A 13,419-nucleotide genomic window follows, 5' to 3' on the forward strand; every position below is an offset into this window, starting at 1 on the left:
AGCTCTGAATGTCGCCATTTAATTTTTTTAAATGTAATTTTTTTTTTACGTTTTACATACCAAAGCTCATTTATTTATTTGTTTGTTTGTTTATTTATTTATTTATTAGTTTTTGTTTGTTTATTTGTTTGTTTCCAGTACCCACCACTCAGCAGACTCTCTGCTAGTTTTTTTTTTTTTTTTTTTTTTTTTAGGAAATTCCACAGTTAGCTTTATTTATTAGTTAATTTATTTGTTTGTTTGTTTGCTTGTTTGCTTATTTATTCATTTATTTCTCAAATGCAATACCCCACACTTGCTCTCTGCCAGTTTTTTACTTTTCTTTCTTTCTTTCTTTCTGTTAGAATTTCAGAGTAGCTCTGAATATTGTCCAACTGTTACTCAGCATTTGCTCTTTTTAAATTTTTTTTTTTTTTTTTTTTTTTTTTTTTTAGGAATTACCTTTTGGTTGTTTGTTTGATTGTTTGTTTGTTAGACAATTCTGATTCGAATATCATCCATTTTCTGACACTGACACTCTCAGTTTATTAATTTATTAATTTATTAAATTACCATGCTTTTGTTAATTTACTACTTAATTAACACTTGCACTCTCTCTGCCAGTTTTTAATAAAAAAATAATTTTGGGGGGGGGGTGTAGCATGGCTTTTTTTATTTATTTATTTTTTTATTTACCTGACACTGAGCCAATGCTCAGAACACTCTACACCAGCTTTTTTCTTTTCTTTCTTTCTTTCTTTCTTTCTTTCTTGTTAAATTTTTTAATTTTGCTATATTTTATAGCGCGTGGCAGCAGGCTGTAAGACGGTTTGTGTTCATGTTGATGATGTGCGTTGTGACATCACACTTTCTTGCTAAAAAAAAAAGAAATGTCATTTGACACATTTTTCCTGCCTGATCCAGTGGTTTAGGTCAGAGTGTTTTCAGGGCTTTATCTGTCTGGGTGTGATAATGAATCAGTGTGTGTGTGTGTGTGTGTGTGTGTGTGTGTGTGTGTGTGTGGTGCTGTATTCACATCATGTAGTTCCATGTACTTATTGAGGTGTGGAGTGTAAACTGTGTTGGATATTAATGAGCGTGACGAGGTTTTAGGACAAAATCTTCTAGACGGTGTGTTTTTAGTTTTATAAGATGATATTTAACACTAAAATTTACTCATATAATTTATAGACAATAAAATATTTACTGAATTGAAGGATGACTGTCCACATGGTGTCACTGTAGTCCATTTTTTTCCACTTTCCCTCACTCTCAAACGACTAAAATGTGTAAATTTTACGATTTTAGTGCAAATTCCTCGATGATTAGGGCATAAAGAGTGAACTCGAGGTTAACAGCGACATCACTAATCTCACGTGCATGCCTCTCTGAAGCGTCTCGTCATGTTCAAAAGTAATGGCACCCCCTATTGCCTTGTCATCATTATTTCACCTTTTACTTTTCATTCAAAGCACACCTCGCTTCATCCCCTTGGCAAACACTCTCGTGTTATCGAGTATCCATCACTGTAGGACTGTGTGACCCCTCCAAGTGCAACGTGACATTCACGTCAACCCTTAAGGAAAATCACCGTCGGCCAACTTCAGGGCAAAATTAAATTATAATAATCATTTTAAACATGGATTAAACCCCGGAGGGCATCTGGAATGTTGTGAGTATTGCTTGGTTATTCTTTTGAATAATAGATATACAAAGGTTAGAATAAGGAATTAATCATTTGAGGATGTGCCGTTATAGGAAAATAATCAACTTCAGGTTAGTAACAGTAACTCCACTTCCTGTTATTCCTGTATTTTCCTATAACAGCACATCCTGAAGTTTAAATCCTCTCATACCCCAGCAAATCATCAACGATTAAAATATTTCATTTATTAAACAACGACATATCGTAATTTTTTATCCATTTATAGTTACTTTTAATGGTGCGGAATGTTCCCTATCACTTACGTTGTAGCAGCTACAAACAGTCGCTTGCTCACTATCTCTTGAAGTAAATACATTTTAAAAAAACGCAGCTTGTCATCTTCGCAATCGCAAAACATAAACCAGTCTGTCCTGAAGATGTCGGAAAACAGAAAAGTTCCAGCTTTACCGACACTGGAGACTCCTTCCATAAATGTTCAATTTAATGTTGCTTTCCTATTATCGCTTACGTTATAGCAGCTATAAACTGTCGTTCCCTCACCAGACTATTTTGTCTCGAAAAACCTGCAGATTGTCCTGCTACTGAAAAAAAAAAACAACAACAACCAAAAAAACGCGAAACATAAACTCCTGGGAAAACTTACCGACTATCATAAATGTTAAATAAACATCTCCTTTCAGAAAACTTATACTTTTTTTTAAACGATAACATATTAGCTAGTTATCGTATTAGCTGCACTACTGTCAGAGCTGCTGTTATAAAAACAGCTTCCGACCAATCAGATTTGAGAATTCAACAGTGCTGTTCAATTGATAACGTTTCTAAATCATACTATTAAAACGAGCTGTGCGTGTGTGTGTGTGTGTGTGTGTGTGTGTTGTATCTCCTCTCCGCTCTCTTCCTGAACAGATTCACCGAGGTGTTGGTTTTCTTCTTGGCTTTTTCCCTCTGAATAGGCTCTAAATTCGGAATTTCCGATCCCTTTGACCTGTCTTGTGTAAATTTGCTCTCTTTCATTACACCCGAATAGCAGCTGCTGTAGTCGAGCCGACCTGACCTTCTGAGTATGTGACCCTCGTGCTGCAGTTCCTCATGAATATCAGGAATAAACTCTGTGAAACAGGGATGTCACTGTGCTCAGACTTTTTTTTTTCTCTCCCAGTGTGCTTCTTACCTTCACTAGAAGATGTTTTCACAATACCTACAGCATAAAGTGGTATATTTTGCTTTACTATGAGGATAAAACGTGCAGATTGTTGCTATATAGTGGTGATATTTTTTCATGTAATGATTTATATACTACAGATTTTTACTGTTTCCACACATCTGCATTTCAAATGTGATTTGTTCAATTCCGACCAGTCAAATTCAAAATGGAGTCCAATATCCACAGGCTGCCTCACTAAGTTAAACACTAAGATGCTAAATTCAATTCATTCTGTGATGTGAATCAATTTCAGGTGTCAGGGAATCAGAGAATCAGGTAAAATGGAAACAGGGAATTGGGTATCAGCGAATGAGGGAGTCAGGTATAAGGGTATCAGGTATCAGGTGTTTGGGAATCAGGGAATCAGGTATAAGGATTCAGGGAATCGGGTATCAGGGAATCAAATATCAGGGAATCAGGTATAAGGGAATCAGGTATCAGGGAATCAGGGAATCAGGTATCAAGGAATCAGGGAATCAGGTATCAGGGAATCAGGTATCAGGGAATCAGGTATCAGGGAATCAGGGAATCAGGTATCAGGGAATCAGGTATCAGGGAATCAGGTATCAGGGAATCAGGTATCAAGGAATCAGGAATTTAGAGAATTGACACTCTTTGCGATCAACTTCCTGCACCTTGAATGGGAACTGAACGCAGATGGCAACTTGATGACTTGACGCATTAGAACATATTAAAAACATATATTTGTGTATTTTAATAAAAACAAAACAACGTAACATTTATCAGTGCTACTAGGTTGCAAAAGATGGCGGTATAACCACTTAACTACAGGCTAATTGATTCAAAAAGCTTCACTACTTGTGGCGTGAAGTGATGTACAGTAATCCATACTTCATAACAAAGACCGACTAAGCAACGAAATTCATCGCTTATCTATTTTTATTATTGAATTTTTAGCAATTTTATTGATGGAGCTCTGCTATAATGTCAGCTAGCTGGGTAATTTATTTATTTGTTTTACTTAAACCACAGTACACATTGATAGTTTAACTGAGAATACAGTGAACAACCAGTGAAGCCTAACCATATATACTGTGGTGTAAATATGATTAAGCTTCATATAGCCATGTATGTATTTTTGTCCATTTATAGTTACATTCAGCATTGATGAACATTCATGAAACCAGTTAGTTCCTGTTCTCACTTAAATTATAGCAGCTATAAACAGTTCCCTCACCAGCCTCTCTTTTTTTAAAAAATTTATTAATGGTCTTCACGACACTTCATAGTTTTTATCCATTTATAGTTACATTTAATGTATAAACAGTTGTCTTTTTTTCACATGAAGAAAATAAGATGAAAACAAATATTGCAATATAGTGTGGTTTTAAAGCTACTGGCATTGTCTTACAAGATTGCTAGCATATTTTTATGCAGTGTGATGCTCCTTAAATGTGGACAGACAGATGCTAATAAATTCAGAACGCATGTGCTGTTCAGGGCTTATATACATACCCCAGTCTACTAACTAACAGACTGGCAGTTCTGTGTCTGTAGCGAGCAGGGAGCTGAATCCCAAAGCCTTCCTGTCGGAAATATAATGCGCTGTTGTTTTTTTTTTGCGCTGGCTGGAGGGAGGGTTTGTGTTCTCCTCTACTTGCAATTCCTCTCAGAAGACAAATCTCCTGCGGTTTCCTTTTCTGACCGAGTGGGACAACAACATTTCTCCCGAAAGATTGCCTAAAGGAATCTGTACTCCTCTCTTGATGTCCTCTCTCGTGTTATGTAGACATGATTTAGCATTTCATTATGATTAGTTATGGACCGTATTGATTGATAGTCTCACTACGAATAAAAACAGACAAGAGTCAATAATGCAATAAACACTACAGAATCCCAACAAGGTCTTATGTTTGATAGTTTATATGTTACTATCATTAACAAACGGTCTTACTGAAGCTATATGTGAACTGCAGTGGTGTGCAGTTATAATAAAATAAACAACGACGGAGTGGTTACGGTTACGGGTAGCTACGGTTACCAGCTCAAAGTTCATCAAATATTATTAAACAGCACATTCCGAAGTGTTTTTTTCCTTTTATACCACAGCGATTAAATAAACCGCAAAGCCTGAGGACTTTCCCATGGTGGAAAACCTAAAGTTACTAAAACTTTACCGTTGACTGTTACAAAGCACTGACACTGGAGACTCCTTCCATAAATGTTATATAACCATCTTACTGACAACTGCTGTTATAGAAAATTAATCAACACCCTCTGCCCAATCTACATGAAGAACAAATGCATGCTGGGTCGCAAATCTGATTTTGTGCATATGGCATCATACCGTTCGGTTACAGCAACGCTCTGTGGTAACATTTGCGTGAGGACGTGGAGCTCATAGCAGAGCAGATACAGAGATTAAACAGCTCATTAGTATTATTCATACACACACACACACACACACACACATCCCTGTATAACACATTGAGCACCTTCCTTGATGAGGACTCATCATCGCTCCTGGCATGGCGAAGCGCTACGGTACTGACGCTGGATTGTTTCCAAGCTAGACGAGACTGAGGACCGATACGAAGGTTAGAATATTCATCTTCAAGACAACCTAATGTGCACATATGTGTGTGTTTGTGTGTGTGTGTGTGTGTGTGTGTTCCTGACTGAGTACAAATTTAACCAGACTATGTATAGTAATGAAGTGTAATTACTTTATCTCTGCCACACAGTAATGCAGTAATGTGTTTTCCATTTATCTGGAAGATTTTGTGAAAAGAAATGAACTGCACCATGGGCTTTATCCACTTACACCATCACCCACATCTAAGCACTAACACTCTGCTGTCAGACCTCATTTTCTGACAGTGCTTTCATTTCCAATAAAACCGCATTGGGGGATGAAGTTTTATTGGAAATGAAAGCACTGATGGTTAAATGTGTTCTGAAGACCTTGTGGTTTTTTTTTTTTCCTCTTCTGCAGTTTAATATTGGTTTAAAGGCAATACAGCAATGACATATTGGACTGGAACAGAACTGCTAACATTTTTACCTCATTCTTCAAAATGGATACAAACACGAAATGCACTATTCGTGGGAATCCATTTAGTACATAAAAACGTCAGTTTTGCTTTTACGTATAAAGTGACTCACTAAAGTGAACCTCGATTGATTGGCTTCGAATTGTACAACTGGTGATGAATTAGTGCAATTTTATATCAAATTATGGTGTGAAGTTACATGTGAATATAATAAACTTCAAATTTCAATCAAAAGTAATGGTGCCCTATTAAAGGAGAAAGCGTTTCTATGGTAGCCGATTCGCTGCAGTGGCTAAGCTGCGTTACTGGAAGATTTAGCATACGCTGCACTTAGGAGGCGCTCTTTCACTATTTATGGAGTTTTGTGGGCGTGACTAAATGTAAATGTCAGCTATGCTGTGATTGCGCTTGTTTGGCATTTATCACCATATGAGTACGAAGAAAATCAGCTTTAACGAAAGTTTCGTAAATATGGAGTTTTGTGGGCGTGACTAAATGTGAATCAGCTGTGCGGTGATTGCGCTTGGTCTACATTTATCACCATGTGATTACGAAGAAAATCGGTGTTAACGAAAGTTGCGTAAATATACAGTTTTGTGGGCGTGACTAAATGTCAATCAGCTGTGCCGTGATTGCCCTTGGTTGGCATTTACCACTGTGTGATTACGAAGAAAATCAGTGTTAATGAAACTTTCGTAAATATTTTTACGAAGTTTTTTACCCATAAGTGGGCACTTATCTTTCCCAGGTGTCCTGCTAAAAATTCCATGCCTAGTAAACACACCTCATTTTAAGACAAACTGGTATATTTTTCTTGTTGTACTGGGCGTGGCCATGTACGTCGCTGATTTTATTAAGCCCTAGTCAATATCTTCGGGACTCCAGGTGTCCAATACGGCATCTTTGAGCCGTGTGTAATGTGTGTGATAAATAAAATCTCCTTCAATGGTTTTAAAATGGCACCAAATGCTCAGATGGTGTTATTTGGCATATCTGGCCTGGTTTATTGGATGCCAACTGGCTGCTTCACTCTGTACTTATTTTTACATGGCAGTGATTTTTCTGCTATCTGCGCCAGGTCATCTGTTGTTTGAGCCCATATGGTACTTTGTCCTAGGGCTTAGGCTAGCTGGGTTTAGCGACTCACAACACGGCTGACCGGGACACCGACTTGGGCTCTGTTTGTACTGTGAAATAGCATTACTATATATTTCCTTTCGGCAGATGGCTGATAAAAAAAAAAAAAAAAAAGTCGTTAAACCTTTAATTAAGGTTAGCTAGCAATGCCAGCTGTTCACTGCTTTTGGCAAACAAGCTAGCCAATTAGCCCTTTGACTGTAGTGCTATCTAGAAATTTTGTCTAGATCTAAGAGCTAAGATCAGAAATATCAGGCATGTTCTGCTCTTCTTATTCTCCAGGTCAAAACATATTCCTTCTTCGAGTTTACATTATTAATATCACTGACTTGTGGGTGTTTTTTTTTTTTTTTTTTCGCACAGTGTACATACACTTGTGCAAAAACGAGGAAAGAATTCTTTATGAGATGATGTGGAGAAGCAGATTGAACAGCCCCCAACAACACACACACACACACACACACACACACACACACTGGTTGATCCCAACCTTGAGAGCTTTGACCATAAATCAATAGGTTATGGGTTAGATTGGACATTTACCCTTATGTTCCCTGAGGAAGACTTTGCTTGCAGTAGGTCAAAAAGATCAGCTTAGCAGGAAAATGTAAAGAAAACACCAGAGTTAATGTATTATTTACTTCTGTAGGAGAGGAGCTGTCAGTAAAACGTTCTTATTTACAGGTTTACAGGTGCCAATATAAGCGCAATATGCTAATATCTTCTTGCATTGTATCTTGCTAGAAAGTTCCACAGATATCCAGCAACGTCAACGCTTTAGAAAAACTTTAAAAGTAATGATTTTGTGCTGATTTTTTATTATTTTTTTATTTTTACTTTGTACCTTGAGTGCATGACAGCCTGGACTATTTGTAAATGGTTCCATCCTTGCAGAACTTCTCCTTCCTCGAACGATCAATCTATTCAAGGTCTCAGGGTCCTGAGAATTTTATTTATTTATTTATTTATTTATTTTTACTTTCCTAAAATGTTGCTGTACCTCTTTTTTTTTTTTTTTTTAAACTTTCTTTTAAGCTTTTAAGCTTTCCATAATGGGAACACGGTGAGAGCAAACCATCATTGCATAACGTTTCCAGAACATTGCAAGGACATTGTGTTTCTAGCGTAAAAATTGGAAAACGTTCTTAAGAATCAGTTTATTACATATAAAGTAATGAATATTCCACATTTATACCTAGTGCTTTTTAATGATTAATTTATTACCTGAAGTCATATTACAGTACTATTGAATTCTCGATTCTGATTGGTCAGAAGGTGTTTGCATGTTTATATTAATGTGCTATCATGTGACATTATCTTGTAAATGTGTGTAATCATTTATATGGTGAAGTTTTCTGTAACGTGTAACATTTATGGAAGGAGTCTCCAGTGTCAGCGCTTTGTATCAGTCAGGTAAAGCAGTAGGTTTTTCCGCCATGGGAAAGTCTTCGCTTTGGCAAGCCGCATTTTTTTTTGTCTTATTACCATTACTTATTACGACGAGAGGAAAAACATGTGGTTGTTAAATTGTTCAATAATCTTTGGTGTGAATTTGGTGAGAGAAAATCCTCTGAAGCTAATGAAAGGAAACTCGCTCTAATGTCTGTAATTAGGGTAATTACCAAGGAATCACAACAATTAAGCAAAATTAAGCAATTAGGAGAGTGTTGTGCTTGTGATGAAGCCTTTTTTTTAGACTTTTCTTCTGAAAAAGAAAAAATAATTATTTTCACACATTCAAACTTGGCTCAGTTTTGTTAACACATAGGAAAAATGCAACTAATCAACAAATAATTAAGAAAAGAAAGAAACAAATAAGTCATTTTAAACCAAGAAGAACAGAAGCTTTAAATTAGGGCTGGGAGATATGATGAACATCAAATAATGTTGAGATATTGTCAATATCTGATATATTAATATTTTTTTTAAATAAAAAAAGCACCAAAATTTAATTACAAATGGACTGGAAGTAGCTGATGTTGTGTTAAAATACATTTAATTTTTTAAAAATTGTAAAATGTGCTTTTTTTTTTAATACAGATTTTTACTTTGTTTTCTGTTTCTTTATTAAATATATTTTTTAATAAATAAAACATTACTTTTTTAAATATAAAAAAAATATAATTGAATACATTTTTGCAGCCATTAAATAAATGATCATCAAACAGGTTTTCAACCTATATATCATGAATCATATTGTGTATTGTCTTGTACCTACTTTAAATATGTTTTTAGTTGTCTGGAAATTTTATCACAACACAATTATTTACAAAAAAAAAACTGTTCTCAAATCCTAGTAGCGCTCTTGATCAGGGAAACTGATAATAACCCAGCGTCTGCGTTTCCTCCATTCCTTGGTAGGTTTGGTATTTTCCCTTATGTTTCTCAGGGAAGTGGTCCATGTCGAATATTCTAGCGGACCACTGTGTGTGTGTGTGTGTGTGTGTGTGTGTGTGTGTACTGAATGAAAGTCTACAGCTGGTGGTGAAGTTTCATTTATCATTTAAAATGCAGCGGGGTTTGATGGAAGACCTGGAAGCTGTGCTGCCCTCTTCCTCGTCACACACACAGACATTCAGTTTGATGAATGAGCCACTGTTTGCTTGTTCATAAAAACCCCTTTTGATAGCAGCGGCGAGTCAGAGATCCTCTGATTCCTGCGGTCTCGTCGACATCTCATGTAAAATTTGTAGGAATCCTAACGTGTCAGAAGAAGTGCGTACGAGCTACACTACCCCTGATAACCCTAACCTTAAACATTCGGAATGTTTCATGTGAGAGGGTTTTTTTTATTGTCTTATTTTATTTGCAATTGGGAAGACATGGTGGTCTGCATGCCATCACACATTCATGCAGTTCAGTGTTAGCACTTGTCATTCAGATGACCCTGCTTTCGGTTCGCCACCCTGCTTTCGGTTCACATCAACAAGGTGCTGAGAGTCGATCCCCTGATACACTTGTCATACATGTCACTTCCTAACTTGTCCTAGGTATCACTTCCAAGCTATTTTTCTAACCTGTCACTGGTGTCACTTTCTATCTTGTCATAGATTTTGGTTCCTAAATTATCATTGGTGTCACTTCCTAACTTGTCATAGGTTCCTAACTTGTCATAGGTATCACTTTCTAGCTTGTCACAGGTGTCACTTCCTAAATTACCATTGTTGTCACTTTTTAACTTGTCATAGGTTTCACTTCCTAACTTGTCATAAGTGTCACTTTCTAATGTGTCAGAGGTGTCACCTTCTGACTTGCCATAGGTATCACTTTCTAACTTAGCATTGGTGTAACTTGCTAACTTGTCACAAGTGTCACGTCAGAATTTGTCACAGGTGTCACTTCCTAGTTTGTTGCAGTTGACACTTCGTAACTTGTCATAGATGTCACATTCTAACTTGGCAGAGGTGTCACTTCCTACCCCAACCTTGTCATAGGTGTCACTTCCTAACTTGTATAGGTGTCTCCTTCTACCTTGTCATAGGTGTCACTACCCTGTGTCATACTTGTCATTTCCTAACATGTCAGAATTGACATTTCCTAGCTTATCATAGGTTTCACTTCCTAACTTGTCATAGATGTCACTTTGAGGGGGCAGTCGTGGCCTAATGGATAGAGAGTCGGACTTGCAACCCGAGGGTGAACCTGAAGGTCGTGGGTTCGAGTCTCGGGTCCGGCAGGGATTGTAGGTGGGGGGAGTGAATGACCAGCGCTCTCTCCCACTCTCAGTACCACGACTGAGGTGAGACCCTTGAGCAAGGCACCGAACCCCCAACTGCTCCCCGGGCGCCGCAGCAAAAAAGGCTGCCCACTGCTCCGGGTATGTGTTCACGGTGTGTGTGTGTGTGTGCGTGTTCACTACTGTGTGTGTACACTTGGATGGGTTAAATTCTGAGTATGGGTCACCATACTTGGCCACAAGTCACTTCACTTCACTTTCTAGCTTGTCATAGGTGTCACATCCTAAATGATCATTGATGTCACTTCCTAACTTGTCAAAGGTTCCTAACTTGTCATAGGGGTCACTTTTCAACAAGTCATAGGTTTCACTTCCTAAATGATCCTTAGTGTCACTTTCTACCTCGTCGTAGGTGTCACTACCCTGTGTCATACTTGTCAATTCTGACATGTTAGGAAATGACATTTCCTAGCTTATCACAGGTTTCACTTCCGAACTTGTCATAAGTGTCACTTTCTAACTTAGCATTGGTGTAACTTCCTAACTTGTCACAAGTGTCACATTAGAACATGTCATAGGTGTCACTTCCTAGTTCCTAACTTTTCATAGGTGTCATGTCCTAGTTTGTTGGAGTTACCACTTTGTAAATTGTCATAGGTGTTAATATCTAACATATCATAGGTGCCATTTCTTAACTTGTCATAGGTATCACTTCCTATCTTGTCATACATATGTTTCATATCAGAATATCATCGTAGGTGTATGATGCACTTTTTAACTTGTTATAAGTGTCACTTTTTAACTTGTCACTTTCTACCTTGTCATAGTTCTTCCTTGCTTGCTTGTCATAGGTGTCACATACTAAATTGTCATAAGTCTACCTTCCTTACCCATCATATGTCTCTCCTCTCGTCTGTTATAGGTGTCACTTCCCTGCTTGCCATAGATGATCCTTCTTCACTATTCAGTTGTTACTTCCTTATTTGTCATAGTATTCTTTCCTCACCTTTCCTCACCTTACCTTACTCTGGGATATTGCAATGAATTTTGCAGCAAAGGCTGTTGTCTTTGTCACTTTGACAAAACTTAACGATAGCACATCTTTGGCTAATCTAACTCTGTTTTTCCAAATCTGCTAGCATCCCAAGTACTAACTGTGGTAAAATTTATTTTGTATTATTTTTGTCTAAATGTGAGAGGAGCATATATAATACATATCTAATGATACAGCTTTAAGCTAGAATAAGGCTCTCCAGTGCTTCATGCTCTTACAAATGATCATCTATCATCTGTGCAATCTGTGAAGGCCACATGTGTCAAACTCAGGTCCTAGAGGGCCACGACTATACAGAGATTTGACGTTACCCCTGTTTTAGACACCAGATTCATCCCCTGAATTAGCCTTGGGAATTAGCTGATGAATTGAGTCATGTGTGTTAAATGACTGTGAGGAAGAAAGCTAAATTCTGCACTGCTGCAGCTCTCCATGAATGGATTCTGTATCTGCCTAAAATACCACTGTAAACAATTCAACCTCAGTCCACATCCAAAATAATGGCTCTGTAACCAGTCACAACCAATCACATTGTGACAATGTCCATTGTTAAAAGAGCTTTATAAATAAAATTGGTTCTGTCTTTGAAAAAATACAAAATAAGATAAAATTTGGTATACTAGGGGTGCCAAAACATTCTCACTGTTCACCCCGCTGGACAGGGCCACTGTATAACATGATCACATTTTCAGTGTTGTACATGTTCCAGCAATGAATAAACGTCAACACAATAGAAAGATCCTTTAAAGTATAAAAAGCCATGCCTGCTAAAATCGATTTTTCCGAAGAAAAGATGGAGAATAGAGAAGGAGTGTCCACTTTCAACATCACCACCTACCAGGCTCACTTCAGAATGAAGAGACTCTCAGTTCTTTTCTTTGCCTCTCATAGCCAGTTTTACAAATCCTAGGCTTTCTGTGTTAGCTTGACATTCAGCTTTGATGAATAAATAATAGTGTATGGCCCTTTGCTTTAAGTTTGTATTCACTGGTATATCGCTTGCCCAGAAATCGCTCTATTCTATTTACAGTATTGAGGTACAGAGAATCATTGTTCATCCAGAATTGTTCATCGTAGACATACGAAATGCGTGGGGCTCCTCGGTGACCCTGAAGTCTGGGTGTTTTGGCTTCACCCATAACTGTGTTAACCTCGATTGAATCGCAGGCGGCGGGTGCTTTGTCTGTGTGAATGGACACATTAGCCTTCAGAGGCGTTCGTGACCTCTCGAGGAAATGGCTCAGAGCCGTTTTCCCATCATCTCCTTCTGACCCAATGTCTGAAGGACAGAAATAAAGAAACCATTACACACATATATATCTTGGAGTTGAAAAAAAAGTGTATTTTTCACAAAATGGAAGCACTGGAGTTGATAAATCGTATAAAACTGAAGAAAACAGAGGCACACACACACATAAAAAAAAAAAAATTGTTATATTTGTTACATACTGATTTGAGGGATGAATCAGGATTTGGAGCCTTTCATGACAATTGCAGTAGCCATGCCATGTATTTCATAAGATTCTACTTAGTTACTGAGTACAAAGGAGCCATTTCTTGGCTAATTAAATGACCACTGAAACATGACAGGGTGGGATTGAATGCTTTCAGTGTCATCTCAGAACACAGAATTGGGATCCATCTCATAAACCTTGAGATTTGATTGAGATTCTGGACAGGAGTGTT

General features: G+C 37.5%; 1 protein-coding gene across 1 annotated transcript in view; it reads left to right on the top strand.

Moving 5' to 3' along the window:
- Positions 1 to 13,419, top strand: part of LOC113535765 (receptor tyrosine-protein kinase erbB-4) — a 93,569-nt gene that overhangs the window by 1,065 nt on the left and 79,085 nt on the right. The gene's annotated exons all lie outside the window — the stretch shown is intronic.

This window comes from Pangasianodon hypophthalmus, chromosome 26, assembly GCF_027358585.1.
Source record: "Pangasianodon hypophthalmus isolate fPanHyp1 chromosome 26, fPanHyp1.pri, whole genome shotgun sequence".
In the NCBI taxonomy this organism is placed as follows: domain Eukaryota; kingdom Metazoa; phylum Chordata; class Actinopteri; order Siluriformes; family Pangasiidae; genus Pangasianodon; species Pangasianodon hypophthalmus.